This window comes from Oryctolagus cuniculus, chromosome 9, assembly GCF_051225735.1.
Source record: "Oryctolagus cuniculus isolate XC-2025 breed Fujian yellow rabbit chromosome 9, ASM5122573v1, whole genome shotgun sequence".
NCBI lineage: Eukaryota > Metazoa > Chordata > Mammalia > Lagomorpha > Leporidae > Oryctolagus > Oryctolagus cuniculus.
Genome location: NC_142875.1, coordinates 69,356,623 through 69,382,446, shown reverse-complemented (window position 1 = coordinate 69,382,446; position 25,824 = coordinate 69,356,623). Strand labels below are relative to the sequence as shown.

Sequence of the window (25,824 nt, the reverse complement as noted above, 5' to 3'; positions counted from 1 at the left end):
CACACATCCCATATTGGAGGACCCAAGTTTGAATTCTGGCTCTGCTCCTGATTCCACTTTCCTGATGATGCAAACCCGCGAGGCAGCAGTAATGGCTGAAGTAATTGGGTTCCTCCCATTCACGTGAGAGACCTGGATTGAATTTCCAGTCCCTGGCATCAGCCCCAGTCGTGTGTGTTTGGGGGAGTAAGCCAATGGATAGAAGTGCTCACTCTCTGTCTATCACTCTTTCAAATAACTTCAATGAATAAATTTTTAAAACAGAGCATCATTTAATAGGATGTACATCTAGTAAAAAGATGATGAAGTTTCATATGTTGACACTGAGACCTGTATAGTAGTAAAAAAATTAAAAAAGTATGTGTACTATGATTTCAATTTTGAAAAATAAATATAACTGATAGAATATGTGGAAGAAGGAAAATTTTTAGGAAAACAAACCAAATTTCCCATTTGAAAGGATGGAATATAGGAAATTTCTAGTATCTGTTTTATAGTGTTATATTTTCTTATATTTTTCCATTAAGCATCTATTTTGTAATGTATACAAAAAAGGAAAAAGATGAATTTATGAAATAAAATAGTTGGATCAAATATAGGAAATGTATATAACTATATTACAAACTCCTCCAAATGAATAACAAGCATCAAAACAGAAAAACAGGTGAGTATAAAAAACAAACAACTGATAAAAAAAGAAACAACTGATCAACAGCATGAGAAGAAAATCTCATTCTCATTGATAATTAAACAAATCCAAGCAAAATATTGATACAACATTTTCAAATCCATTAACTTGGCAGAAATTTAAAATATAATGACCAGCAGGCCAGTGGCTATTGGTATAGACCATTTTGTTTGTTGCTGGAGACCAATACTGATGGATATACGTTTCTGGTAATCCATATCGAAAACACCCACAATGTGGGGAAGACATTGTATGGGAGACTAAGCCACTGCTTGGGACACTGGCATCACACTATGCCTGGTTCAAGTCTCTGCTGCTCTGCTTTGGATGCAGATTCCTGCTAATGCATCTGGGAAGTAGCAGGTGCTGGCCCAAGTGTGCAAGTTCCTGATATCAATGTGGAGGCTCCAGATGGACTTCTGGATCCCGGCTTCAGACTGGCCCAGCCCCAGCTGCAGCAGCCATTTGGGGAGGGTGCCATGATGGGTGGAAGACTGGGGGCTGGAGAGAAGACCTGCTTTATAACAACCCATTCTTGAGTTGTCTAATCCATTTCCAGAAGATTTTACTCACTCCCTCAAGAACCCAGTCTCTCAAGAAATGCCAGGGTATAGACCGGCACCGTGGCTCACTAGGCTAATCCTCCACCTGCTGTGCTGGCACCCCGAGTTCTAGTCCCGGTTGGGGCACCGGATTCTGTCCCAGTTGCTCCTCTTCCAGTCCAGCTCTCTGCTGTGGCCTGGGAAGGCAGTAGAGGATGGCCCAGGTCCTTGGGCCCTGCACCCACATGGGAGACCAGGAGGAAGCACCTGGCTCCCGGCTTCGGATTGGCACAGCGCACCAGCTACAGCATGCCAGCCGTAGCGGCCATTTTGGGGGTGAACCAACGGAAAAGGAAGACCTTTGTCTCTGTCTCTCTCTCTCTAACTCTGCCTGCAAAATAATAATAATAATAATAATAATAACAGGATATCAACTGGCACCATAATATAGAATACCAGCATTGTAACAGGTGGCTAAACCCACTGAGCCACAACACTAGCCCCTACATCTCAGTTTTAAAGGCAGGAAAAGGGGGACTGCGTTGTGATGTAAGGTGGGGTAAGCTCCATTTGTGAGCCCATATCAGAGTGTGCTGTTCCACCTCCCATCCAGCTCCCTGCTAATGCAGTGATGGTAGCCCAAATACATGGGTCCCAGTAACCCACATGGGACTCAGATGGAGCTCTAGGCTCCTGGCTTTGGCCCAGCCCAGCCCTGGCCATTGCAGCCATTCGGGGAGTGAACCAACAGAAGATATGCCCCACCCCTGATCACTCTGCCTTTCAAATAAACAAAATAAAGTTTTTAAGGCAGAGAAATGTGATGACCTGTAGAAGTTTCCTAGAAAAAAAAGTTTAAAACTTTACAGTCTTAAACAAATATAACAGGGATTCCAGGATAGCTGAGAAGGGAAAAGATGTACTGCTTTAGGCGATGGGAAAATAGAAAAAAAGTGGAGGAGGTGCATTCCCAGGGGAGAGTTGGAGAGAAATCTGCAGTGGAAATTCTACAGAAGGAAGAGGGATGCACAGCAATGAGTTAAGACACAACACATGATCGCCACAGCCAAGAGCTGGAGGATACAGCAGCTTTGGAGAGAGGTGAAGAGTATACTGCAGCAGCCCATGACGCTGCTGGAGGGAGAGCCTTGAAGACCACACTGCCTGAGTCTGGCCTGGAGCCCTAAAGGGAATCAAGGTACCCACCTAACCCAGTGATAAAAAAAAAAAAAAAAAAAAAAAAAAAAAAAAAAAAAAAAAAAGGCATGTTTCTTTCTCCTGATCCCTGCGTAAGGGCACCATTTTGAAGCCAGTAGCAGCAGTGGCTCTTGTGCACACATGTGATCTGGGGATTTTAAAAGAGGGAAAAATCCTCATTCCCCACTGACTTTGAGTCTGGCTGAGAGGTCTGACAGAACACTGGGCATCCACGTAGGACTGTGAGGTGCCCCGAGCCTCTCAACATGTCACGGACTATGGAGCTCAAACCACCAAGGCAGAGCACCCACAGGCAGCTGGCTCTGGGAAGGTCTCTGCTCTCTCCGTGCACATGACAGGCTAGTGGGGAGGAGTGGATCCTCTGTACCCCGTCACTGTGGGAGCCTTGGGCACTGTGACTATGGGAACCCTGTGACTGCACAAGCTGGTCTCTGGGCAATCACTGTGTCCCATGCCAGAGGCTCAGAACTCCCTGGTTGCCTAGGGTTGGTCATTGCAGCAGGATCTCTGATCACACAAATGACTGTGCAGATCCTTATGCAGTTTATGCAGTAGCATGGGTGAGTGCTGCACCCACTGCAGGCTAACCACAGGCATCCATCATCTTGGAAGAGAGATTACACACCTCTGTTTGTGTAATCATACCCTACCCTCTGCCGAGAACAGAGGAGCTCTACCACACCCACTTGGATGTCACCCCAGATACTGGCAAACACTGGAGCACTGGCCATGCCTAGCACATGTCTCTAGGGATTCACTGAGAGCAGGCACTCCACTAAGCCTCAGAGGCATAGTTCAAAGATAAAATCCATCAGGGGAGGAAACCAACAAGTACTTCCACAAATGCCTAAAAATAAACAGACAAATTCAAGAAACAAGAATAAGGAAGACAATATAACTTCCCCCAAAAGAACACAACAATGTGAAGATGAAGAGATTGATGAAATGCCTGAATAAATATTCAAGAGATTGATAATAGGATTACTTAGAAGCAATGAGAAGCAAATTCATGAGTTAAAGAAATCCATACATGACATGGAAAAAAAAATTTCCCAAGAAATTGACATTATGAAGAGAAATCAAACTGAAATATTAGAAATGAAGAATTCAGGCCAGCGCCACAGCTCACTAGGCTAATCCTCCGTCTTGAGGCGCCGGCACACCGTGTTCTAATACCGGTTGGGGCGCCGGATTCTGTCCCGGTTGCCCCTCTTCCAGGCCAGCTCTCTGCTGTGGCCAGGGAGTGCAGTGGAGGATGGCCCAAGTACTTGGGCCCTGCACCCCATGGGAGACCAGGAGAAGCACCTGGCTCCTGCCACTGGATCAGCACGGTGCGCCGGCCGCAGTGTGCCGGCCACAGCGGCCATTGGAGGGTGAACCAACGGCAAAAGGAAGACCTTTCTCTCTGTCTCTCTCTCTCACTGTCCACTCTGCCTGTCAAAAAAAAAAAAAATGAAGAATTCAATAGAGCAAATTTAAAAAGTGGTAGAAAACACAACAAATTTGGTGAGACAGAAGAAATAATATCTGTTCTAGAAGACAAATCTTCAGAAAATTTTAATTCAGACCCAAAAAAGAGAATAAATTAGAAAACATTTTTTAAATGTTCAAGATCTATGTGATACTATCAAATGACCTAACATATGGTTCTTAGGAGTTCCTGACAGTGTGGAAAGAGAATGGATTAGAAGGCCTATTCAGTGAAATAATTACAGAAAACTTCCCTAATTTGGAGAAAGAAAGGGACATTCAAGTACAGGAAGCAAACAGAACTCAGTACACATGACCACAAAAGATCTTCACCGTGACACATTACAGTCAAATTTTCAATGGTAAAAAATAAAGAAACTATTCTAAAATATGCAGAGAGAAATGCCAGATTATGTTCAGAGGATCTCCAATTAGACTCAAAGCTGATTTCTCATCATAAACCCTACAGCCTAGGAGAGAATGGAGAGATATAGTCCAAGTCTTAAAAGAAAAACACTGTCAGGGCCAGCGCTGTGGTGTAGTGGAAACCGAAAGAATTTGTCACTTGTTCAGCCTTACAAAGGATGCTTAAGGATGTGCTACACACAGAAACATAGAAAGACAGTTATCATTATGAAAGAATGTGAAGGCAGAAAATATCCCAGTAAAAGTACAAAGGAAATCCAAAGCAAAAAATAGGACTATTTACCGAAAAATGGCAGGCCCAAGTTATTAGTTATCAATAATAACCTTGAATGTAAATGGCCTAAATTCTCCAATTAAAAGACACAGACCAGCTGAATGGATTAAAAAATAAGACCCATCAACTTGCTGCCTACAAGAAACACACCTCCTCAACAAAGATACACAAAGACTGAAAGTTAAAGGATGGAAAAAGATATTTCACACTAACAGAAAGCAAAAATAAGCAGGTATAGCCATCTTAATATCAGACAAAATAGACTTTAACACAAAAACTTAAAAGAGACTGAGATGGGCACTATATAATGATTAAGGGATGGATTCAACAGGAAGATGTCACTTTAATAAATGTATGCACCTAATGCCAGGGTGCCTGGCTATTTAAAAGAAATGTTAATGGATCTAAAGGTAGATATAGACTCCAATACGATAGTAATGGGCTGGGGCTGGCGCTGTGGTGTAGCAGGTAAAGCCCCCACTTTCAGTGCCAGTATCCCAGATGGGTGCCGGTTCGAGTCCCAGCTGCTCCACTTCTGATCCAGCTCTCTGCTATGGCCTGAGAAAGCAGCAGAAGATGGACCAAGTCCTTCAACCCCTGCACCCATGTGGAAGACCTAGAAGAAGCTCCTGGCTCCTGGCTTCAGATCGGCACTGTTCCAGCCCTTGCAGCCATCTGGGGAGTACACCAGCAGATGGAAGACCTCTCTCTCTCTCTCTCTCTCTGCCTCTCCTTTCTCTGTGTAACTCTTTCAAATAAAAATAAAATATTTTTTTAAAAAAAATATTACTGGGGAACTTCAAACACCCTACTTTCATCAATGGACAGATTAACTACACAGAAAATCAACAAAGAAACAACAGAGCTAATCTACACTATGTACCATTTGGAACTGATATCTATAGAACCTTTCATACCACGGTTGCAGAATACACATTGTTTTTATCAGTGCATGGAATTTCTCTAGGATAGACCATATGCTAGGTAATAAAAAAAACTCAGCAATTAAAAAAAATTTAAATCATACCATGTATCTTTTCTGACCACAATGAAAAGAAGCTGGAAAAAACTCAAGAATCTAGAAAATATACCAACACATGGAGACTGAACAACATGCTCCTGAATGAACAATGAGTCACAGAAGAAATCAAAAGGGAAATAAAAAAAATCCTGGAAACAAATGAAGATGACAATACAACATACTAAAACCTATGGATATAGCAAAAACAGTGTTAAAAGGGAACTGATGGGGCTGCCGCCTGCAGTGCCAGCATCCCATATGGGCTCTGGTTCACGATCTGGCTGTTCCACTTCTGATCCAGCTGTTACTATGGCTTGGGAAAGCAGTAGAGGATGACCAAGTTCTTGGGCTCCTGCACCTGTGTGGGAGACCTGTAAGAAGCTCCTGGCTCCTAGCTTCAGATCAGCCCAGCTCCACCCGTTGCAGCCATTTGGGGAGTGAACCAGCAGATGCAAGATCTCTCTCTCTCTCTCTCTCTCTCTCTCTGCTTCTCTATGAAAGGTAGAGTTACAGACAGTGAGAGGGAGAGACAGAGAGAAGTGTCTTCCTTCTGTTGGTTCACTTCCCAGATGGCCACAACGGCCGGAACTGTGCCAATCTGAAGCCAGGAGCCAGGTGCATCTTTCCAGTCTCCCATGCAGGTGCAGGGGCCTAAGCACTTGGGCCATCTTCTACTGCTTTCCCAGGCCATAGCAGAGAGCTGGACTGGAAGAGGGGCAGCCAGGACTAGAACCAGCGCCCATATGGGATGCTGGCACTGCAGGTGGAAGATTAACCTATTGTGCCACGGTGTGCTGGCCCCTGAGTTTCTAGTTTTATCATGAGAATAGAAATAACTTGCTTCTGATGGCTCTTTTGTTTTATCATGATAAAGCATGAGCAAGCTATACAGGGAAAACAAGACTACAACTTTGGCCTTCTGACAGGTTTTGTCCCTGCCTTCTAACTGATTGGTAGCTGCTGGTCTGGTTTTTCTTCCCCCAAAAGTGTGCTTTAAAGACTCAGACTCTCACAGTTCAGGTGGTCTGCCTCTCTTGGAGACCCCCTCCCGGCCACTGCAGCAGGAGATTTCTGACTTACATAAATCTTGCTTCTCTCTCTGCTTTGTCCACGTAGAAATTCTTTCATGTGAGACAAAGAACTGAGGTCATCTTTCTCTGCCACCATTTCAATGGTAACATTTTCACCACAAAGTAATGATACATGTTTGAGGAGACAGGTATGTTTATCCTGGCTGGAACATTACATGGTGAGCACATGTGTTGAAATAGCAGAGGGTATCCCATAAATATCTGTAAAATTTTATGTATTTGCTAAATTTTTTTAAATAAAAGTAAACTGAACCCTGAGAAATGAGTAGAGAACCTTCCAATTTGGCTAATAATTTTAGAAAAAGAAAGTTCAGGGTCTGCAATTGTGGCACAGTGTGTTAAGCTACCACTTGTGCACATGAGCACTGATTTGAGACCAAACTGCTCCACTTCCAATCCGGTTCCCTGCTAATGCACCTGGGAAGGCATAGAGAAACAGCCTATGTGCTTGGCCCCTGAACACAGGTGGGGGTTCACGATGGAGTTCCGGGTTCCTGGCTCTGGCCTGGCCCAGAACCAGCCACTGCAAATGTAAGATCTCTTTCTCTTTCTGTCTCTCTTTCAAAGAAAATGAAAACAAACATTTTACTTTTTAAAAGAGAGAAAGTTCATGTAGATACTGGGGCCAAAAATAGGAAGAGGAATTGAAAGGGCTGCGATGTGCTGTTTACTTCACGCTAGAGACTGTTCGATGCTTTTCTGGCATTACCTCATTTCAGAAGTCACAGTGGGGAAGGGAGACCAGTGGTTCACTCATGTGCCCAATCACACAGGTGGCCTTCATTCCCGAGTCGGGAGTGAAGGAGGATTGGGAAATGGAGGCAGGGAGTATAAACAGTTCTTTCTGGAAGCTTGATGGGGAAAGGAAAAAGAGTGAACAAAAGGTATATGAAGTACAGAGGCACAGATTCGCCGCTTTTATAATAAATAAGGATCAGCTCCTCTGAGGCTGACACCAAAAAGGAGTTCCCAAGTGACCACAGGGCACAGAAACAGAGAGGCCACCCATCTCCTGGAGACTCACCCTTCTCTGGAGAAGCTCTGATAACCTCAGCTGCATTCAAGCCCTCTCCTTCTTCCTTTCATATCTGAGGCACAAGCATGAGATGAAAAAGGCATCTTTACCATCCATCGCACAGCTAAATCAACACTGGAAAGTTTAAATGACTTTTCTAGAGGCAGTGGGGCAATGTTTCCTAACCCTTCAGAAGGTTATCCAAACTGCCCTGGACAGTGGTTGAAACACACAGAATCCCAGGGATTGGGTTTAAAAGTTCCTAGCCGTGACCTGGGAATAGGTATCTAAAAATAATGCCAGTTATCCTTAAATTCCTACAAGTTCAGGTATCACAGAACTGGAGAATAACAAAGAGACATCAACACAGCAGCATGATTCTCGTAGCCTGGCTCACAAGGAAAAGCCTACTTATAACCCCATGCTGGGGCGCTCGCTCTGCCCTGCAGGCTGGATGCTATCTTGGCACAGGATAGCTATTTTTATCTAAAAAAAAAAAAAAAAAAAAAAAACCTGGGCCCAATAATAGGGGTAGGCCCTTTGCCAAATTATAGCATGGTGGGGGATAAGAAGACTTCTTCTATTCTTAGTATCTTTCTTTTCAAAATTTTTTGTTTTTTTTATCTGAAAACCAGAGAAAAAGAAATAGAGACAGACTGATGGAGCAAAGACAAAAAGCCTTAGACCCATACTGACCTCTCACCTACACACAGCGAGCAGGCTCCCATTTCTCTGCCCTGCTAATACAGCCCCACCCCACCTTGACCAGCCCCGCCCTGCGTGGACTGCTGGACACTCCACTATCTGAAGAGTCCGGCCATCGGCCTGAGCTCGCCCCGCTCCTCCCAGGCTCTCTCCCCACATCCAGCTCAGCAGCTCAGCCCCAGAGTCCAGCCTCAGCCTCAGCCCAACCCCCTCCCAGCCCGCACTGTGATCTCACAGGACCGTTAGAACTAGCCCCGGCTCTCCCTCTATCTCAGCAGCCCAGCTTTAGCTCCGACCCCCAGCCCCTTCCCCCCACCTTGTACTGTATTATAAACCGCTAGTCTGTAAGGGAAGGGGCCCTCTCTCTGCTGTGTATTCGCTGGCAACTCTCTGCCGTGCGTTCACTAGGAGTGAGCCCCTCCCTGGCTTTATTCTAAACCTGTTCTGGCTGTGGCTTTATACTCCGCCTCTTCTTTCCTGATACAAACAGAGATCTCCCATGTGTTGGTTCACTCCCCAAATGTGCAAAACAACTAAGTCAGGTGGAAGCCGGGAGCCAGAAACTCAATCCAGGTCTCCCACAAGGATGGCAGGGACCCAAGTCCTTGAGCTATCACCTGCTGCCTCCCAGGAAGCTGGATCAGAAGCAGAGCCAGGACTCAAACCCAGCCATTCTGCCATGGGATTCAGGCATCTTCAGCAGCATCGTAACCACTGCATCAAGGGCCTACCCTCCATTTGTAGTATCTTTCAAAGACTAAGTTATTATTTCTTCACTAGCATATCACAAAAGTTGTCTGCCTCATGGATGGGGTGTAGAGATGGCCTGCCCCATCTACTTCTTCTTGTTGTCCCTCCTGCAGTAGGTAGTAGCCAGCTGTGTCCTACAGGCCTCTCAGCCTCACCATGCCTTAGGCCTGGGAAGGTGACCACATTGTTAGGTAGGAAGTTATAAATTAGCCTATGTGTGTGAGAAGGACCTAAGGCAAATAAAACATCTGCTGAAGCTTGGAAGTAGTCCAGTATTTTACACTACAGAGTCCTGCCCAGAATCCAGTAACTTTAGAGGTGGTCCCAGCCTGATAACACTGAGTAGTAAAACCCTGGGAAGAATTTTACCTATTTCACACCCAGCAGACCCTCTGTGCAGGAGATGAAGGAGGGGGAGGAGAAATGGCTGAAAGAACTGGGTCCAGCTCCCTTAAAAACCCCAGTCTGAATACAGACTGGGCACTCAGCTCAGCTCTTTCATGAGCCCACCCCCACCCCCACCCCACCTGCCCTGTCAAGTGTGTCCTCTCAATTAAACTACATAGCCTTGCTTTCCCCTGAGTGACTGGGCACTCTCTCAGGTTCTGTCTGCAGAGATGCCCATCCGCTCTGACGGATATCCCACCCTTTCAACCTTGCTACCTTGCTGACCATTCCTCTCTCACATCTGAATTCTTTCTTGCATGAAGACAAGAACCTACTGCATGCATCTCTGCTAACAATATGTCCAGGTTTCCCAGGAAGAGCCCTGACCCGGTCCTCTGAGCCCAGACTTCCACTCCTGGTTTGGTGGCTTTCCTTCTCATCCATTCACTCACTCCCAGTCTCCTTGCCTGTGAACAAGCAAGCTAGAACAGAAACACAACTCCACAAAAGCAGGCAGCCTGCCAGCCACTTATGTAATAATTTCCATTTATCAGGCAAATCGCTCCATGATACTGCACACACCATTTCAATTAATCCTCATAGCAATCCCATCGGGCAGTTTTGAGGAATGAGGAAAGTAAAGAGATTTAAGTGAGCTGACCAGAGTTATCCACCTCTGGAGAGCAGAGCTGGGTCCTGATGTCCATCTGCATAGCTCCAGCTCCTGCTCCCGCTCCTGTCCCTAAAGAGGCCACATACCTCCTCAGGACACGTGGATACCCCACCCAGCCACTGCTGACCGTGTTAAGAAGCAGAGCTTTACCAAGAAAGTTGGTCAGTTTCAACATGACAGCAACACTCTCGATACTCATATTTTTCACCCTTTTTTTTGGAATGAGGAATCTGCTCTCTGCAGCTGTGTGCTGATTGTGCTCTTGTTTCTGTAACCCGGTTCGACAGAAGAAACATTTCCAAAAGAAGCAACCACGTCTACAAAGGCACAGTTGGCCTCGAACGGATCAACCGATCAGCCAGTGGAAAACAGCACAGAGGAGTAAGTTTCACATCACGGCACAGCAGCCCCCAGACATCCTGGCGGAGCTGCGATTTCAGTACAGCCCAGAGAACGGGTGCTTCAGAGCCCCTGCTCCACATTTGCTCATCTTAATTTGTAATTGCGAAAGCTCTGCCTTAATACGTTCCCTTCGAAAAAATAAAAATCACTGCACACATGGGCTACGTGGTTGCTGCATCCAGGAAATTATTTGTCTACCTCCTGCCTTTCCCAGTCCTCCAGTGCGGGACTGTTTCCCTCCCTGCCCGCACGCTCCCTCACAGAGAAGCTGCTGAAGTTTCAGAGGCAGAACGCCCCAGTGGCGCCACTGGTCCTCCTGTCAGTCACCCTAGTGAGGGATTAACAGCAAGGGCTCTCGCATCAGACTGCTGCTGAGAATCCGGGCTTCCTTACTGGTTACCTGAGTGACCCTGCGCAGGTTCATTCCTTCCGTAACCTTTGGGCACCTCCCTCTTCCTCCGTGGCCACCGCTCTGACCCATGCCAGCATTACTGCACCAGGCTCACTGCAGCCGCAGCCGCCCTTCTCCACATCACTGCTCTGCTCACATCCTCCCTCCACTCCCGCCTATCAGCTCAAGTCTAAATCCTTGGGTGCGGGGAGGACAGGTTCCTGCAAGGTCAGCCTGCTCTCCATCCCGTGCCCCAAATCTCCCTGACTTCTCATCACTCCTCTCCCCGCTCTCCCCACGCTGGCCTCCTTGCTATTCCTCAGACATGCCAAACACACCTCTCCCTTAGACCCCTGCTGTTGCTGCTCCCTCTGCCTGCCATGTTCTTCCTCCAGAACCCACGTGGCTCACGCCTACCTCTCCTGCAGGTTTCTGCACAAATGGAAGATTTTCTTGCCCATCCTGCTAGAAATAGTGGCCCTCACGGCCGCCTGACACTCCCTGCTCTCCTTTCTTTCTGAGTGTTGGCAGAGCGCATAACGCCCTCCAAACTGAGCAGGAATCTTGAGACCAAAAGATGAAAAGGATGCTCCATTGAGGAATAGCAGAGTTTAATGGCGCAATTTACACAGGAGGTTGGGGGGCAGGTGGTCTGAGCAACTACAGCAAAGCTGATTTTGCACATCATTTACAAATCAGTGGGGAACTGCAGGTTGGAGCTGGTGTTACAATATTTCTGTACTAATCTTCAGGAGTAGCCCCTTGGGCATCCTGATGGGCCGTCCCACCATATCATCACTCACACACACTCTGTGACAAGAGAGCGGCCACGGCTAGGCGGACAGGTGGTCAGTGTCCTTCTCAGAGAGAGTAAGACTCAAGACAGAGCCACCACGGTTTGTCATCACACACCTTCCTGTTTCATTTCTCCCTTACCGCTACTGGCATCCCCTACCGCTATTTCTTTGGTGACTGTCTTTTCCCAAGTCAGCTCTGTACAGGAGTGAACGCCAGCATCCAGGAGAGCAACTGCACACAGTAGGCCCTCGACAACATCTGTCCAATGAAGGAGCAGTCTGCATGTGGCAATCAGGACCCAGGTCACACAGGGCCTTTCGATCCTGGGAAGGACTTTGGGCTTTGTTTTACCAGTGAAAGGAAGTCACTGGACAGTACATAATCTGACTTACAGCTTGAAATGATCATTGGGTCATGTGTGGAGGGAAGACCGTACTCAGGATAAAAGTGGCATCAGGGGGTGCCACTGGAGGCCAATGTGACCACCAAGCAGGAAAGATGATGAACACTTGAGCTAGGGTGAAGAAAAGGTGAGATTTCTGGAATATATTCTGGAATGATAGCTAGTAGAACTTGTTAATATGCTACGTGAGGGGTTGAAGAGGATTTGAGTTTGGGGCCTCAATCCTCCTGAGCCTGTCTCGTCTTCTGTAAAATGGACAAAAAGAGAGCAAACTGCTGGAGAAAGGACCGTGGAACACATGCCTATGACCTCAGTAGCTGTGAGTTCTTACTACTGCTCCATACTCTCTGCCTGCGCAGTAAACAAGCTTACAAAAATATCCACCCCACGGAGACTGTGGTGGAAAAGAACTTGCTGTAGCACCTCCCTCCCTTCCTAAGGGACTGGCTTTTACTTTATGTAACAGAATACTTAGTAGTATTGGAACATTTTACTTGCACACAAATAAAAGGATCTCTCATATTTCAAATGAATTATAAGGCTCTTTCAAGTTGAGTTTGTTCAATCCTTAGCAGAAAAGAGTAATTAAAAGCTGAAATTACAAACCTCTGCTGATTAAAAATCAATCGAAACATAAGATAAAGTACATCTGAAATAATAACGAGGGTTTTTAAAACCAGACATTTACTGCATTTTAATGCACCAGCAGCTAAAGTACCACTCTATCCGGTTCAATACAGGACACCTGGCAACCCTATTTGTGAGTGTAGCTCTGCTTTCTGTGAAGGCAACACCCAACCTTCTTGGCTGTGTTGGTCTGTCCTCATTTCCCCCTGGAGAACTTTTTAAACTTAGTACAGATATCATTCCCCCTCTATTACAATTTTCAGCTTCTCTCAACAGGTCGCCTACTCTGGCAAGTGCTTATGGGTTAACCCAGTATCTACTTTCAAAATCCCCCAGTGGTTGCCTCCAGGCGCTATCTGTGGGGAAGTTAGCAGTTGCTCCAGACCCCTGAGGAACTTTCTTGCTAGCATTTCCTTCTGCCTCACCAGATCTCCCCAATTTTCGATGATCAGGGTCCCCCTCTTAACTGGAAACCAGCCGCTCTTCTTTCTGGCTCCCAGAGAGGTGAATGAGACTCTCGGAATATGGGATCCCATTCCACCTTCCTTCTCCTATAACTGAACTCCTTAAATTCTCACGCTACCTGGGAACTTATAAAGGCAACCTTGAATTTGAACTGGAGCTGGAAAGACTTCCTCAAAAAGAATTTGTCCCACCTTTGAGTGCGATACATGACCTCCACAGTTCAGCTTTCTCTATTTGAGGTTTCAAAGACACTCTTGCATCTAAAAGGGAGATCCAAGAGCCAGCAGCCTCCCCAGGGAGCTTGTTAGAACTGCAGAAATGGAGCAGGCCTTTAACCTAAAGGCTAAGACTCCCTCATCCCACAGTGGGTTCGATTCTCAGCCCAGCTCCTGACTCCAGCTTCCTGCTAATGCAGATCTTGGGAGGCAGTGGTGATGGCTCAAATAATTGGGTTCCTGCCACCCACATGGGAGAGAGACCTGGATTGAGTTCCTGGCTCCCAGACATTTGGGAAGTGATCCAATAGATGGGAGCTAGTTGTCTGTTTCTCTGCCCCCCAAAGTAAAATAAAACAAAATCAGAAATGCAGAATCTGAGGTAGCATTCCAAACCTACGGAATCAGACTCGGCTTGTTAACAAGAGCCCCAGGTGATTCGCAAGCATCTGCAGGGTTGAAAGGCAAAAGCAGTGCTTGTGCTCTTCTCTTCCTATGGCTGCAGAGAATTCAGACAACTTGCCCTATTAAAAGGTCCTCACCATCCAATCTTAAGCCACTTCCTTCAACACCCCTTGAAGTCAGGGCCTCTTTTCTGGGTTCCTTTCCCTTCTCGGGGCCATCCCCCGACTCCTCTGCTCAGGCCAAAGCTCATCTCTTGGGGCCACATTCAATGTTAGCATTTCTTTAAGGGCTGTGGTTTTTGCTGTACTTCTTCCCAGGCTGGACCTCTAATACAGAGCCAGTGCTGCTGCCCCCAGGCACCTCGTTTAACCTCTCCTGGGAGAGCCCCTTGGAGCTGAGCCTGACTCCTCAGTCACGTGCCCTCAGCCTGTGGCACGGCAGGGCCTTGGGAGTCCCCTTTCCCATTGCTCACCCTGAAGTCAAGTTCCCTACCCTGCATGACTTCCTATCCCTGTTCCCCTTTTTTCCCAGCTGTTCCCTACAGCCCCAAGAGACAACCAGAATACAGTCCAGTAACAGCTGCTTTTAAAATGGGAGACACCCAGGGAAGGGGAGAAGGAGGCTGTTTAAGAAAACTGCCTCCATGGGGCTGGCGCTGTGGTGTAGCAGGTAAAGCTGCCACCTGCAGTGCTGGCATCCCATATGGGCATCAGTTCAAGCCCCCACTGCTCCACTTCCGATCCAGCTCTCTGCTAATGCACCTGGGAAAGTAGTAGAAGATGGCCCAAGCCCTTTATACCCTGTACCCACATGGGAAACCCGGAAGAAGTTCCTGGCTCCTGACTTAGGATCAGCCCAGCTCCAGTCATTGTAGCCATCTGGGGAGTGAACCAGCGATGGAAGATCTCACTCTCTGCATCTGCCTCTCTGTAACTCTGCCTTTCAAATAAATAAATAAATATTAAACAAAAAAGAAAAGAAACAAAACTGCCCCCAGGCACTGGTGTGGTGTAGCACCCCAGTTATTCTGCTTTCAATCCAGCTCCCTGCTAAAGCATCTGGGGAAGCTGTGGGTGGGGGGCAGGATGTTAATGGAAAGGAAGGGGAGGGAAGGAGAAGGGAGGAAAGAAGGACAGAAGCAAGCAGTGTGCACCCTGGGAAATAACAGATGATGGCTCAAGAGATTGGATTGCTGCCATATACATGGGAAATCTTGACTGAGCTCTGGACTCCTGGCTTCAGCCTGGCCCAGCCCTGGCTGTTGTAGGCATTTGGGGAGTGAGCCAACAGATGAAAGATCTCTCACTGTCTCTCCATATGCATTTCAAAAAAAAAGGGGGGGGGTACAGGCCAGAAGATGATCATGGCTTCTCTGAAACAAGGCGGTGCTGAGAGGTTGGGGGAATGCATATGCTTAAAGCACTAGATTCTGCAGTGGCCTGGGGCTTATAGTTTGGGGTAGCTGTTGAAGCTTTCCAATGTGAAGAAGAGGATTTCAGATTACTGTACTGCACTCTGGAAGTCATGGCCTCAGCTGGAATCACAGCAGAAGGCTTCTTGGCTCTCAATCTAGTGCTCAGGTTACTTAACCACACATTTTTTTTACCCTTTATCATTTATTACATATTTGGTTTCCCACAAAAAAGATTTATTAAAAATATACTTCCAGCATTTTAAAAAATATTCTTAGAATATTGTTCATATTCATTATTAAAAGAGTGGCAAAGTTTTATGTGCTTTATTTTGTAGTTATTTGTGTACTTTTTACGTACCAAGCACTGTCCTTGGAGCTTTATAAAGATTAACTCATTTAATCTTTAAAATACCTAATAAAACAGGTACTGTTATTAACCTCATTCATAGAAGAGGAAATGAAGGCACAGAGTTTAACTCACTTCCCCAGCCAATAAGGAATGAGCCAGAATGCAAACCCACAGAGGCTGGCTGAGCCACAGCCATCCACTTAACCACTGGGTTGTGCTTCTCAGAAGGGCCTGAACATGTGTGAGTGTGTGTATCAGATATTAATATATTTTATATAATAATATTTCTACTTAAATATGTATGTAGGGGGAGAGAGAAGGATCTAGGTGCATTGTTCTCCAAATGGCCACCTTCCCCATTTCCAACATATACCTAAAGCCCTGTTCGGAGAGCTGTGTCCTTTCGTAGGTAGAACCTCCTGAGGAGTCTACAGGAGCAGCTCCATAAGTCTCTGTTCTTCATCTGAGATATGAAATAGCACTGGATGAACTACTGTGTCCAGGAAGTAAGGAAACTTCCCGTTTAAAAATGATTAAAACTTTTGGGGAAACTCATCAGACAACTTTTCTTTAGGTTTGACTTTGTGAGCTGTCATGGATTAAAAGCTAATTCCGGGCTGGTTTTGTGCTTTTTGGATGAAGTGTAATGAGGGTTTGTTCTGTGCAGCTTGAGATATCTAATGTGTCTGTGTAGTTTCAACTGAAATTTCTGCAGTCGGGCCGGGCCTTATGGAAAAGGTGGCTCCAGTAAACAGGCACAGGGAAAGCAAATGGAATTGTAGCTACCGGTGCATGCGCGCCCTCTGCCGGCCACACGTGCACTATCCCGCCCGCTAAGGGCAACTGCTGGGCTCCTGAGTTCCAGCCTCCTGCAGTATTACAATCACACTACATTTAACACTTACGTGAGCTGGGCACACTGTGCCTGGCCTAATGGGGCACACCCAAGTCAGATCACTGGTACAGCAACGTGATAGGTGTGTCACTGCAGCTACGCTTCATGGCCCCATTAGTTTACGACCACAAGTTGCTCACAAGAGCCCAAGTCAAACAGCACAGCACAATGCGCTTTTGTTGGGAAGGAGAACGGGTGACTCACTAGGGTTTGCTCTGTGTACAGAAACAGATGACTTGCACAGGAACAACAGGACTAGTGGGTGCTCCTTGGAGACCCAGGCCACCTGTGGGGAGCCCTGACAGCTAGCTCTGCAGGATGGAAGCAGGAGCAGCAGAGAAAGGTCAGCATTTAACAAAAGGGTAGAAGTTAAGAACAGGGGCCAGAAGGAGACCCCATGCATTTTTCTATTAGATTAGTAAGCAAAAAGTGCATTAAGAATGCACAACCAACATCTCTGATACTTTTTATAACAAGATGCTAGCTTATCTTCCCACTAGAGCTTGGATTTTTTTTTCTTCTTTTTTTAACTTTTTTTTTTTATTATTTGACAGGTAGAATTACAGACAGAGACAGACAGACAGAAAGGTCTTCCTTCCGATGTTCACTCCCCTAATGGCCGCCATGGCAGGCGCTGTGCCAATCCAAAACCAGGAGCCTGGTGCTTCCTCCTGGTCTCCCATGCAGGCGCAGGGACCCAAGCACTTGGGCCATCCTCCACTGCCCTCCCGGGCCACAGCAGAGAGCTGGCCTGGAAGAGGAGCAACTGGGACAGAATCCAGCGCCCCGACCGGGACTAGAACCCGGTGTGCCGGTGGTTTTCTAACAGAATTTTATTTGGTCTCGTTTGAAAAACGAGACCAAGAGGCCTTCACAAATTCTAAAACACAAAAATTCTTTCTGTTCCTCTTTTCAAATTTCCTCAGATTCTGGACACATGCAGCTACTCCCTGTGCCTTTTAGTTAACTCTTTGTCTCCTCCAGCAATGATTCCACTGTGGAGGAAATGCCGCGGAAACATACCCACTATTCAAGCCAAGAAGAAAAACACCTGGAAGGAGAGAAAGTTTTTTTTTTTTTAATTTCTTTTAAAACAGGTGGAAGGAGAAAACTAAGGAGGTAGAGAAACAGACTACTCCATGCAGCCTTCTTTCTGGACAAATGTCTTGGACCCACGCCCTGCAGAAATGCCCAACATGACAAGAGAGTAAATGTAATTACAATGAGGCTGTTTGATGAACCTCTTCTAAAAAGGTTCCTATGAAAGTGCCATTCAGAAAGTCTATCGAAAAGAAACAGGGAGGAAGGAGAGACAAAACTTGAGCCTCTTGAGAGTGGAAGCAAAAGAAAAAAAAAAAAGGAAGGAGGGAGAAGGTTGGGGAAGCAGAAATAGGAAACAAATACAGACAATTAGGAGGCAGGTGCCTGCACTATCACGAACATCTTAAACCTATAAGGATCACGCACGTTGGAAAAACACAGCAGTCAGAAGTGCTTAAGGTAAAAAGTGAGAGCGTGGAGGTGGAGGCTATGACAAGGGACCTGAATGCTCACCTGCTTAAAATCAGCCCTGGACACCTGTGGTTTAAACCAAGTACTCGCAGCCAGGGACTTAACAGAAGACCTTTAGATGGACTGCCTGCCCCTGAAAATCCTCACTGAGCGCTCAGCAAATGTAAGCCCTATTGCAAAACAAAAAACCTACCTCCCTATTTTACTTAGTTAATAAAAACAAAATCTCTATTTTATGCATGCCTGAAATGTTAACAAGGTACCCGTAGCAATTTTGTGCAAGTACGTTAAAAGTATGACCCTTGAACAAATAACAGAGGTTAGAGGTGCCACCCCCACCCAGTGTAAAATCCCAGGACTTGACTCCCTCACATGTACCTAATCGCCTGCTAGTGACCAGAAGCCTTACTGACAACATACATCCATTTTGTATTGTATTATACACAGTGAACACCACCCAAGAATCCCAGGCATCACTCTACAGTGACAGCAACAGACAATGGCTAGTGTGCCACCACTCGGATGCAGTGATTGGTACCACATCCTCATGGTCACTCATGTATCCTGCCACTGCAAATGGTACCATGTGTGGTGTGTGTGTACGTGCATAGTTTTGATAAATTTTAACCTTTTAGTAATAGATGTGTGTATATTTTATGGTAGTAAGTGATAAAATAGACTATCACCTCCATGTATTTTACACATTCATGACATAGCTAACTTTTTCAGTATCTCCAGGCTTTGAGGTTTATTTTTCCAAATGTCAACAATCTCCAAAAAAATGCACAGAAGTAGACTCACATGGTTCAAATCACTGTTGTTCAAGAATTAACTGCTGGGGCTGGCACTGTGGTGCAGTGGTTATTAATGCCCTGGCCTGAAGCGCCAGAATCCCATATGGGCACGGTTCTAGTCCCAGCTGCTCCTCTTCCGATCCAGCTCTCTGCCATGGCCTGGGAAAGCAGTAGAAGATGGCCCAAGTGCTTGGGCCCCTGCACCCACGTGGGAGACCCAGAAGAAGCTCCTGGCTCCTGGCTTCAGATCGGTGCAGCTCCAGCCTCTGCGGCCATCTGGGTAGTGAACCAGCGGATGGAAGACCTCTCTGTCTCTACCTCTCTCTGTAACTCTTTCAAATAAATAAAATAAAACTTAAAAAAAAAAAAAAGAATCCACTGCATATTCTGACAACCAAGATCTGTGGGGATATAGTGGGAAAAGCTGATCCAAGATTCACCTGGTTAAATCTTATGTATATGCCTCTTGTCTGTCCTAATTCAGCAAGGCAAGGGGTGGGAATAAGAATGAGGATGGAGAGAAGGGGCTGTCAGACTCTTGTCTTTGGACTGACGATAAATTAAACCATGTTGAATTTCCATGGGTACTGTAGAATTTCACACAACTTGAAGAGAGATTTAGACAGTAGTTTCTGATCTGTCTTTAACATACAATAGTTAATCCTGAAGCAGAGTTAATATGTAATTCTTATCTATTACATATAATAGTGCTACATAATAATCAAATATTTATGCATTAATAAGCATATATATAGTTATAAATGTCTATTCATTTAACAGTTAATATTTATAAGTAATAATTTATATTTATATCCCTTACACATAATTATAAAAAGAACCCTAATGTGTTACTTCATTAATTATTAAAGCATCACTTAGGCCATTAATCAGACATCTACTATATTCTAGCAAGATAAGAACTAGTTCAGGGCCAGCACTGTGGCGTGGCAGGTTAAGCCGCCGCCTGCAGTGCCAGCATCCCATATGGGCACTGGTTCAAGGCCCGCTGCTCCACTTCCGATCCATCTCTCTGCTGGCCTGGGAAAGCAGTGGAAGATGGCCCAAGTGTTTGGGCCCCTGCACACACGTGGGAAACCCATAGGAGGCGCCTGGCTCCTGGCTTCGGATCAGCGCAGAAAGTAGTGGAGGATGGCCCAAGTCCTTGGGCCCCTGCACCCGCATTTGAGTCCCTGAGGAAGCTCCTGGCTCCTGGCTTCAGATCAGCACAGCTCTGGCCATTGTGGCCAGTTGGGGAGTGGGCCAGAGGAGGGAAGACCTCTTTCCCTCTGTCTCTACCTCTCTCTGCAACTCTTTCAAATAAATAAAAAGATAAATAAATCTTTAAAAAAAAAAAAAAAAGGAACCTGGAGCTGAGATTGAGGCCTCAATCAACTAGAACTAAGTTTAGGACGAAGGCTATGGGTGAAAAGCTGTGCCAGAATACTTTTCCTCTCCCTTAGTCATTTAATTTACACAGGTAAACTTGTGGTCACAAGGACTAAAATAATAATAATGTGACATGATAAGACTATTTTCTGCCCCAATTCTAGGCATGTACAATTCTTAATCACAAACTACTTTATTGGTTTGCCTGAGAAACCACTGTCACAGAGATCAGAAATACCCAGAAACGGAGCATTCTCTGGGTGGGTCTACATGGGAATCTGAGGGTAGCCTGATGAACAAGGAATCAGCACAAGGAAGTTCAAAGAATGAAGTTATATAATGGTCCTGGGCTCCGATAGCTGCGCATCCATCCAACTGTTGGAATATCTGACTCTTACAGCATCACATGGGACCATACGGCCACTGGGCCCATGGATGCTGGAGTGTATGAGGCTCAGAATTGAAAAAAGGAGAGAATTAAAACAGACTAGGAATTGCTCTGTCCTAGGGAACATTTAGAATTTTGCTGTTTTTGTGGACTGGAGATCTTTTTTTAAGCATAAATCATTTTTCATAAAGGCCCACCAGTTCCTTGGCCCTTGGTGTAGGTTCTCTTGTATTCAGTGGATAAAATGGTCCTGTCTGTCGTAGCTGCAGCCAAAGGCACAGGAACCAGCACTCCTGATAGGATTAAGGGAGTGACAGGTATGGTGCTGGAGTAAGTCATGGATGGAAGCTCCATGGGAGCAGGAAGAAAAATGTATCCCTAGCACCCACACAGGGCGTGGTTATAGAAGGCAAAAATAAATATTTGAACATGAATGAACAAATTCATAGATAAACCAGAAAGCCAAAGTAGGAGGAGGATGAAGAAGCTAGATTTAAGTAAATAAACCCCAAGAGATCAGAATTCAGGAAATTAAGTATAAAAGGTTCTGACACTTGAATAAGAGTGGACAGGCTTAATCATAACAGTGGCCTCTGCTATATTTCCTGCGGACCTAGGGTCAATATATTTCTAGATATTTTGTCCAACATTTTATAGTGAAAATTTACAAACATTTAGCAAGAATGAAATAATTTTATAGTGAACACTTTATACCCACCTACCTTGACCATAAGATTAACATTTCACTGAACTTGGTTTATTGTCTATTCATTTCTCTATTAATCTGTTATCTTTGATGCATTTAAAGGTAAATTAAAGGAAGCTGGAGGTGTGGCACAGCCAGTTAAGCTGCCACTTGAGATGTCAGCATCCCATATGAGCGCCAGTTTGAGTCCTGGCTATTCTGCATCCAATCCAGCTCCCTGCTAATACACTTGGGAAAGATGATCTGAGTACTTGGGCCCCTGACACCTTTGTGGGAGACTTAGAGGGAGTGCCTGGCTTCAGCCCAACCTAGACCTTGCCGTTGTAGCCATTCGAGGAGTGAAACAGTAGACTGAAAATCTCTTTCTGTCTCTCCTCCCTTCTCTGGCATTCTGCCTTTCAAATAAATAAATAAATCTTTTTCAAAAAAAATTAAAGACATCACCAGACTTCCCCCTAAATAACTGTTTGCATATCATTAACTAAAACTAAGTATCTATTGACTTTTAAAATTTTTGTTAAATTTATATATAATACAATCTAAAAATCTTATAAATTCCCAAGTTGTAAGAAATGCTTGGGGCTGGCACTGTGGCACAGCAGGTTAAGCAACCACCTGTGACACTGGCATCCCATACAGGCACCAGGTAGAGCCCTGGCTGCTCCAGTTCCAATCCAGCTCCCTGCTAATGGCCTGGGAAGGCAGAGAAGGATGGCCCAAGTGCTTGAGCCCCTGTACCCATGTGGGAGACCTGGCAGAGTCTCTTGGTTCCTGGCTTCAGCCTGGCACAACCCTAGCTGTGTGGCCATCTGCGAAGTGAAACAGCAGATGAAAACTCTCCCTCTCTCTGACTCTCTGTCTCTATTTCTGTAACTCTGCCTTTCAAATAAATTAAAATATTAAAAAAAAAGATATGCTAACACCTGTGTATCCCCAATAACTATCAAGATACATAACATAATTAAATAAAATTTTAAAAAGATAGAGAACATTACCAGCATTTCAGAAGCTTCCTATATATCTTTTTTTTTTTAAGATTTATTTATTTATTTGAAAGTCAGAGTTACACAGAGAGGAGAGACAGAGAGAGAGAGAGAAAGATCTTCCATCTGCTGGTTCACTCCCCAATTGGCTGCAATAGCTGGAGCTGCACCTATCCAGAGCCAGGAGCCAGGAGTTTCCTCCGGGTCTCCCATGTGGGTGCAGGGGCCCAAGGACTTGGGCCATCTTCCACTGCTTTCCCAGGCCACAGCAGAGAGCTCTATCAGAAGTTGAGCAGCAGGCCTTGAACCAGTGCCCATATTGGGATGTTGGCACTGCAGGCGGCAGCTTTACCTGCTAAGCCACAGCAACACCCCCCCCCCCCACCCATATATCTTTAAAGACTGTAGGGCCGGCACTGTGGTGTAGCAAGTGAAGTCGCTGCCTGTAGTGCCGACATCCCATATGGGCACTGGTTCGAGTCCCAGCTGCTCCACTTCCAATCCAGCTCTCTGCTAATGCCTGGGAAGGCACTGGAGGATGGCCCAAGTGCTTGGGCCCCTGCACGCGTGTGGGAGACCCAGAAGAAGCTCCTGGCTCCAGATCAGCTCAGCTCCGGCCATTGTGGCTATCTGGCAAGTGAGCCAGTGGATGGAAGACCTCTCTCTCTCTCTCTCTCTTTTCCTCTTCTCTCTCTGTGTAACTCTTTCAAATAAATAAATCTTATTTTAAAAAAAAGGATGGAATCTAGAGAAAATTTTTTTTAAAAGATTGATTGATTGATTTGAAAGCTAGAGAAGGAGAGAGAGAGAGATCTGCCATCTGTTGGTTCACACCTCAAATGCTCACATGAGTAGGGGTTGGGTCAGGCAGAAGCTAGGACCAAGAATTCCATGAGCTCTCCCATGTGGGTGGCAGGAACAGGTGTTCAGACGATAATTTGCTGCCTACCAGGCACATTAGCAGGAAGCTGGATCAGAAGCAGAGGCAGAACTCCATCCCCGGCACTCCAATAAGGGATGTGGGTGTCCCAAACAGCAGTTTAACTGACTGTGCCACGATGCCACCCTCTCCCCATAATTTTTAAGAATCACTTTTTAAAGAGGAATATGAATAAAAGAAATGTTGAAACTTCTATGTGTTCTTATCACAGCTTAAAACAGAGAAAACAGGCCTTTTTAGAGTGGGGGTAACTTGAACTCTGTCCACATCATCCTAAGAAATGATCTCAAGTAATTACATCTAGAATGAAACACCGGCTGTCATCAGATTTCAGACAGTCTCAAAGTAAAATAAATATAAACATACAGCTTAGCAAACCTCTCTCCTCTTTCACAAATACAGACATTGGAAGAAATGTGCTCAGTCACACCCTGACTTCTGTTCTACAACTCAGCCTCCTGGGTCCACACTACTCTTGACAGCTTTCTGTACTTTTTCTAGTACTCAGGCAAATGAGATTGTTTAAGCTGGTAAACCCTTTTTCTCCTTAAACTGTTTGTGAGGAACCATTCAAAATGCTTTATAATCATACATCTCAAGATAATAAAATCCCTGGGGCCAGTGTTGCGGCACAACGGGGAACGCAGCAGATGATGGCCCTGCTATCCACACAGGAGGTCCAGAAGCTTCTGGCTTCAGCCTGGCCCAGTGCTGGCCACGACAGCCATCTGAGGAGTGAACCAGTGGATGAAAAGTGTGTGTGTCTCTCTCCCCCTCCCTCCTTCTCTTTCTCTCCTCTCTTTCTTTCAAAATAATAATAATTACAAAAAAGATAATAAGCTGATTTACATTACCAGATTTGATCTTCAAATAACCAGCAGTTTGATGTGTAAGATGGCGGATGCAGCTGCTGGCTTTAGAACACGGAACTACAGTCATGTCTGTGCACTACCTTGGCACTGTGATGTCACTAAAATGCCATTTTTAAAATCTAGTTATGGAAATTTCCAATCATAAAAATAGGATAACAGTGATGTACTTATCACCTATCCCTTACAATGATCTTAGTTAAAAATGCATTTAAGGGGCCATAATATTGAAATGGGTTAAGCTGCTGCCTGTAATGCCAGCATCCCATATGGATGCCAATTTGAGTCCTAGCTGTTCCACTTCTAATCCAGCTCTGTGCTAATACACCTGGGAAAGCAGGGGAGGATGGCTCAAGTTATTGGACCCCTGTAACCACATGGGAGACCCAGGTGAAGCTCCTGGCTCCTGGATTCAGCCTGGCCCATTGTAGCTTTTGAAGCCATTTGGGGAGTGAACCAGCAGATGGAAGACCTCTCCTCTCCTCTCTCTCTCTCTCTCTCTCTCTCTCTCCCCCACCTCTCTCTCTCTCTCCCCACCTCTCTCTCTCTCTCTCTCTCCCCCCCACCTCTCTCTCTCTCCCCCACCTCTCTCTTTCTCCCTCCCTCTCTTTCTCCTTCCCTCTCTCTCTCTCTGTAACTCTGCCTTTCAAGTAAATAAATAAGTAAATAAACCTAAATTTTAAAAAGTGAAGGATAAATTAAGACATTCCTAGATAAACAAAAACTGTGGGAGTTCATCACCAGTAGACCTGCCTTACAAGAATTGCTGAAGGGAATTCATTCACATTGAAACAAAAGGATATTAGATAGGAATATAAAATCATATGAAAACATAGAGCTCTCTGGTAAAGGTAAATATACAGAAAAATACAGAACCTGTGATACTGCAATGGGGGTGTATAAATCACTTTTAGCTCTGTTACATAATTTAAAAGAAAAAAGCATAAAATAACTATAAAATTATTCCAATGAGTAGAAAAATACTGAAAGATGTAACTTGTGACATCGATAAAATAGGAAGAAGATGTAAAGGAATAGAGTTTTTGTATGCAATTCAAGTTGTTTTCAGTTTACAGTGTTATGTTTTATGTAATCCTATGGGTGACCACAAAGAAAATGTCTATAGGATACAGAAAATGAGAAGTGAATCAAAACACATCACTCTTTTAAAAAATCAATAAAACACAAAGGAGGCCGGCGCCGCGGCTCAATAGGCTAATCCTCCGCCTGTGGCACCGGCACACGGGGTTCTAGTCCCGGTCGGGGTGCTGGATTCTGTCCCAGTCGCTCCTCTTCCAGGCCAGCTCTCTGCTGTGGCCCAGGAGTGCAGTGGAGGATGGCCCAAGTGCTTGGGCCCTGCACCTGCATGGGAGACCAGGAGAAGTACCTGGCTCCTGGCTTCAGATCAGCGCAGTGCGCCAGCCGTAGCGGCCATTTTGGGGGTGAACCAACAGAAAAAGGAAGACCTTTCTCTCTGTCTCTCTCACTGTCTACTCTGCCTGTCAAAAAAAAAAAAAAAAAAACACAAAGGAAGTCCACAAAAGAGGGAATGAGGGACAAAATAATGATATAATGATACATAAAATACATTTAGCAGAATGACAATCGTAAGTACTTCTCTA

At 45.4% G+C, this 25,824-nt stretch overlaps 1 long non-coding RNA gene across 1 annotated transcript in view; it reads left to right on the top strand.

Annotated features, from left to right (window-relative positions):
• The window catches only part of LOC149124594 (uncharacterized), a 91,665-nt gene extending 80,843 nt beyond the window's left edge, over positions 1-10,822 (top strand). Inside the window, exon 10 of the long non-coding RNA XR_016213282.1 lies at positions 10,540-10,822. This is a non-coding gene — a long non-coding RNA (uncharacterized LOC149124594). The remainder of the gene's footprint in view (positions 1-10,539) is intronic.
• The last annotated feature ends 15,002 nt before the right edge of the window (positions 10,823-25,824 follow it).